Source organism: Prorops nasuta, unplaced genomic scaffold, assembly GCF_024137725.1.
Source record: "Prorops nasuta isolate Cenicafe-Biocafe unplaced genomic scaffold, Cenicafe_Pnas_1.2 PNAS00001, whole genome shotgun sequence".
NCBI lineage: Eukaryota > Metazoa > Arthropoda > Insecta > Hymenoptera > Bethylidae > Prorops > Prorops nasuta.
Genome location: NW_027116798.1, coordinates 8,221,269 through 8,227,442, shown reverse-complemented (window position 1 = coordinate 8,227,442; position 6,174 = coordinate 8,221,269). Strand labels below are relative to the sequence as shown.

At 28.4% G+C, this 6,174-nt stretch overlaps 1 protein-coding gene across 1 annotated transcript in view; it reads right to left on the bottom strand.

Annotated features, from left to right (window-relative positions):
* Positions 1-2,599: 2,599 nt before the first annotated feature.
* The window catches only part of LOC136774330 (diacylglycerol kinase theta), a 2,104,019-nt gene continuing 2,100,444 nt past the window's right edge, over positions 2,600-6,174 (bottom strand). The window contains exon 19 of the mRNA XM_066728589.1: positions 2,600-4,275. The gene's annotated coding sequence lies outside the window, so the exon portion shown is untranslated. The remainder of the gene's footprint in view (positions 4,276-6,174) is intronic.

Genomic DNA, 6,174 nt, shown 5'->3' with positions numbered 1-6,174 from the left:
ACCTTCGATGATACACCCCTTTGTTGATATTTATCGACTTACATAACAACTTATTTAGCCTAAATATAACATTATGCAAATCGATAAATATCAATAATTGTAATAAAAATTAAAAAACTTTTTTTTATTTATTGCCATTTCTATAAAAACGTATTCTGCACTATTTTTAATACTGTTAGTATTTAACAAGTTACATAATTTGTGTAGGCTATTGACATAATGAATTTAAACCTAGTCGGAATTTATTAACTTGAAAATTAATGGCAATAAGGAAAAATATAATTAGGTTTTCTCAATAGTATTATCAAAGTCACAAACTACTTATAACCTGTTAATATTATCAGTATTTACCAAGCTATATAGGAATTTACGCAGAATCATGGCTTATACGTATTATTATGTAACTGAATAGATAGAAATGATATCAAAATATTATATGAAAGTTTTCATCTCTGAATTAGCTTTTTTTCTTGGGTTATTGCTTCACTCTCCTTTATGGGATACCGAATTGTAATTAGTATTTCATTCATTTCCCTGTATCTTCAGGTTATCCTTGAAATAGTTTTTTGCTTAACAAAGAAATGTGTTTTTACCTGAATGGCCGAAATAGAAAAGAAATAATAAATATTAAACTATTATACTTTTTTTTTAATGAAACAGTTTCTACAAAATAAATTACAATATATATATTTTTTTAATTAGATCTTTAATCTGGTACGTTTACCGCAGTTCAGGCGAAAACTGTTTCTACAAAGTACAAATTCTATGTTTTAAATAACTTGGGAATGCAGAATTATGTTAGCGAGTGAAAATACAGCATCGAGATTAAGACGGTATTTTGCGAATAATAAGCAAGAGTAGGGTGAAATGATCCCTAAAGAAAAAATAATTTCTGCAGGGTTTAATGAAATCTGTTGATAGGATAGTTTTAAATTTCAATGAATATAAAAATATAAGTTTTAAAATACATAATGTAATATATAAATGTGTTATTTTAATTCTTACAAATTTGCGAGCAATTTTTAAATTTTTCATCATCGGTTGCTGTTACATTAATGCTTTTTATTTTGATAAAAAAATATGGAAATACTTTTCAAATCGTTTAGTTGAGTTATAATATATATAATAAGTTTTAACCGTTGTTTCCTTTTAAAGTTAATTCAAAATCAAGTTTCCTATATATTGAAGACTCGATGAAAGAAGCGCAAAACATTTGGAGCAAAACAATCACTTAATGGATTAATTCGTAAGAAGCAGTTCGAGATTCAAACTGCAGTAACGATGGTGGAGAATAATGTATGTTACATATGACAAGTGGCTTAAAACAAATCCTATGGAGTAGATAAGATCAAATATATTGTTTTCACTCTGTTCACTGTTAAAGCAATTACACTTTAAAAATATGTGTTTTTCGATAAAAATCAGAATATCTGCACTAAAATATGCATTTTTCTTGAAAATATTATAATTTCTTTCTACCGTGTCTATAGTTATTAGTTCATGATTTAAATTATTCAGTATGGTATAATCTTACTCCTATTTATAAGATAAATAACCTTTCTATAAGAATTACTATAAATCAATTGTTACAAAGCATTTTTAACAACCTAAAGTTGGCAACAATGCAGTAGTATAAAGTAATATTTAGTCTTTCTACATAAATATTTTTGTTATGCTGAAATCAATAATACTTTCGATGTAATGGATTTTCCTTACAAGGATCATATTACCCCATACTCTTTTATCAATTGATGTTAACTGCTCGATAGCTAACATCTTTTCGCTATTTCTCTATCTGCAGTGTGCAAATTTAGATCTTTGACGACCCTCTCATTTCTCAATCTATCAATAAACCCAATAACTATGATAAAATTTTTATTAATATTCCAAACTTTTTATTTCATGTAATGTATCAATCATTAAGTCTTTCGAAAGATACATATTTCAAAACATTTTTTGTTTAATAAATGACGCAATTCAATAGGACATTAGTGATTTGCCTCATTTAACCGAAATATAAAAGACCCAGCTTTATAAAAGAAGGATTAATTTATCTAAACAGATACTTAATAAGTAATATTGTTTATAAATGTGATTGATCTCTTAAAATTTGGATCTAAACATTAAAATAAATTTTAAATAGATTTACGTTTCTTCGTTTGAAATGAAACTACCCATTAATAGAAAAAAGACTACTTGTTCTTCTCAAAAATCTATATTATATTTTATGTATATATTTTTATCAATAGCTTATTTGTGTTGTTTATTTGAAAGAATCATACAACAATATCTGCAATTATGTTTATATGTTGTAACTCCTGCTGAAACCTCATTTAATTACTAAGTTTCGGGAAAAGGTTTTCAAATTTTTTTTATTACATTTGTTATTATTTTGGTGCTTGCAAAATTAACCAGATTTTTAAACAATGAAAGGTTTTTGTAACAATTATGATGTTTTCCATTTTTCATTTATTTTGATATTACGTTAATAAAAAATTGTATAGGTTTCATTCTTTTCTCAAAAAGCGTGATTTTAAGTTAAGCCAATATTCTAAGAAGACGCTCAATTATGGTTTGAAGTGTTTGTAATTATGCGTTAAGAATATTATTTATTCTAACGATAATTATGAGTCAAAACGCAATTGCAATACGACTATTCTTAGATTTCCTAAATAAAATTAGTTAACAATTAACAACATTAAGAAAACAGTTCTTTAATTCACGTTTCGATTCATCATCGTAAGAACATGTGCAATTGATAAATCATATTACGAACGTAGCATGCTCTATTTATACAGTTTTAAAATTTATTTCTCGCATTGTTTGAATGTCTTTACGATTCAGTCATTTTTGAATTCCAAATATCAGCCTATTGTTCTAAGAATAACAAGTGTGTAAAATTGCCAGTAATTGCTCTTTTGAAACCACCATTTAGATTAAGCTAAAATCTCATATTACATTTATAAACAAAGGATTCATGATAGTGTTTTGGACGTAGAAGAGCCATTACTGGTAACTCTGAGTGTTTGATGCAGTGAAGTCAGTCTGAGTTTAAACAGGTCCCCTACTCTGACCTCCTAGCCTATATAATAGTTTAGGCTTGAACGTCATAATGTGGAATCTTTTAGATCCGGACTGGCTTTCTGGTTTGTTGCATGACAGTGAACGCCCAAATCCCCCACTTTGACTCCGGAGCATATACTATTTATATCAGTTCAGGGGTTAAAGTGGTAGATCTGGACGCCTCACATCTAACATCGTTCCTACGAAAACGAACTTGAAAAGAGGAGTTTGCTAATTTCATATTTGGCACGATCAAAAATGTTTTAATTTGTCAAAGGACTGAATTCTCCCACCAATAATAAATGATTGCAGGCGATCAGACCGCCCACTCTGACTCCCTTGATCATAGAATTATATAGATTTAGGTGTTAGCGGGAGGGGTTTTTGCTTCCACAATCTTGCATCACACATGCACACTGCCTTCCACTAATTTATATCAATTACAAACCTGCAAAAGCATGAATTGCAATTAATGATTACTGCGCTTAACTGAAGGAGATAACAAAACATTTTATTACCATTTCTACGAAAAATCTTTTCCAATTTCTAGATTTTTTAGAGTAACCCTATAGATTTATAAACACTACATATAAACAGGTTCCATCACCAATATCGCGATGCAGTGGGAATATATAACACTGATTTATTGTAGAGAAGGAGCTGAGTTAAGTTAGTAACTCGCTGTCGCTCTTTTATTTATTTTCTTATTCATAAAAAATGTAACCAAATATTTTTAAATTTCTTTAAACAACCGTACGGAGCAGTAAGAACGAGATAATGGCAGTGAGTCACCAAAAATCAGTACCTTTATTTATGTTCAACCAATAATATGCACAACCTATTATACTAATTTTTTGTGTCTAGACAATTAATTTCATGAACTTATAATACTATGAAATAATAATGGAACGAAAATTCTATGATTTTGAAATTAAGAAATAGTAAAAATATCAATACAGATTAGTTACCCCCAAGTGCATAATACATTGCTTTTCATAAATGCTTACACCAATCAGCGATGAATGTTTTTGTTTCCAATATCAAAATTTTAAATTTTTGCTTTAGTAATTTTGTTAAGTTAAAGTTTCAATTTTATATAAAACAGTTTTCAGAATCTGGATCGTTCAATAATTTAACTTAGAGCACCACTTGCATACTGGGATTTGTATTTAGCTGCTTCATTTGATCCTTTTTCTTCTTCAGCTTTGTAACCTAAAACAATTAATTAATGTTAATTTTTATAAAGAAGAAATTTATAAAAGTCAATATTTTATATAAATATTATTTTTTAAAATATAAATAGTTATTAACAAACAAATGATTTTGATAAATAAATAAAATTGAAAATATCATTTTTACTATTTATTTACGCTTCTAGCTCTAACATTCAGAACGTTAATTGCGCCAACATTTTTTACCGTTTGGAACAGGATAAAAAGATCGACTAGGGTTTTCACAATAATATTATGCTTTGTATTTGAATCATTGTTAGTTGAAGTTTAATCAAAAAATCTTTCACCTATCATATTCGTAACCCATAGGATCGTTCTAATAGATAAATTTGTACTGAGCAGATCACAGTTTTCTCAACAGCAATGTATTCAAATTTAAGCGTTATTTTCTACAGTACATAATTAACTCCAGTAACTTGCGGATCGCATGAAAACTATTCTGGTATAAATACTTAGCAGGGTGTTCGTTAAAAAGGCATTATTTTTGTTTGTTTGTTAACTATATCTAACTTGGTGTAGAATCAGATAAAAATGAGGTTTACAAGAGTCTAGCCGATTTTGGTTGGTAAAAACTCGTGCCACAGTAGGATTGAAGTTAAAAACGGAATTTCGCATAGAAAAATGATATTTTGTGACTATTTTGCATGTCATTTCTTCATTCTTCAAACATTGCACACGATGATGTAGCTTTAGTTAGTTTAAAGGTCTCTGAATATGGATCCTAGTGAAATTTATTTTTTGACTTGTTACAACCTTTATTTTTCGTGTTAATATTTGTTAAAATAAAGATTTGCAATAAAAATTCATTATAGCCGTATCTTAAATAATTTCTCCCTCTTTGCCTCGGTATCCCCGCCCCTCTTCGTTCTGACATTTCTGAATATTATAAGATTATGTAAATATTTTTTTGCATTTTTTATAACATGCGTTTCATGGGTTAATGCTGTTAAAAAACATTGATTTATCATGACATATCCTTTTATTCCTGTATCTTCTAGAATCTCTATCTGTTTCTCTCTTTCTTTTTCTATTACTTCGAAATGATTAGTTTTTAAGTTCAAAGTAGAAGTTTTAACCTCTACCTTAAGAATATATTGAATAAATTTTTAATTCTCAAAATTTAAATATTTTTGTTAATGAATTCTTATGTATATTTAGATAGAATTTTTGGTAATATTAATATATCTTCTTGTATAAGATATTAATATTACCAAAAATTCTATCTAAATATACATAAGAATTCCTTAACAAAAATATTTAAATTTTGAGAATTAAAAATTCATTCAATATATTCTTAAGGTTGTAGTCTGGTTGTTTGGGTCGAAATTTTTTTTTTCATATTTCGATAGTATACCAACATGAGAATATGGTGTATAAATTTTAAACCGATATTCAAAATATTAACAAAGATATAACATATATTCGAGAGCGCCGCATAATTGAACGCTGTAAGGTGCACGACAGCTGCTAGCGGTTATTCCTCACTATTATGACTCATTACCTTTATATTTACTTGAAGTTTTGTATACCTTTTGATATACGAAAGGATATAACCAGATATACCCGCGTTTGACACGTATGAAGAGACCTAAAGCTTGTTGCACGCACCGGGGATCGAGGATTAGTGTGAGGATGAAAGTTCTGTTAGCCAAACTTTAAACGCGTTTTTCTCGAAACCACGTTTTCCGGTCGGCCCGAGGCATAACAGATTTTCTGTTGAACCGATCGGGCTGAAATTTTTACAGGTTGTTCTACACATCTGTAATTCTGGCGTTTACTAGAATCAATGTTTTTCATTCATTACTTTTCAATTTACAGCCCAATTTACACTAAAAAATTGTAACTTTTTCTTTCGAAGTCCGCCATTTTATTATTTTTC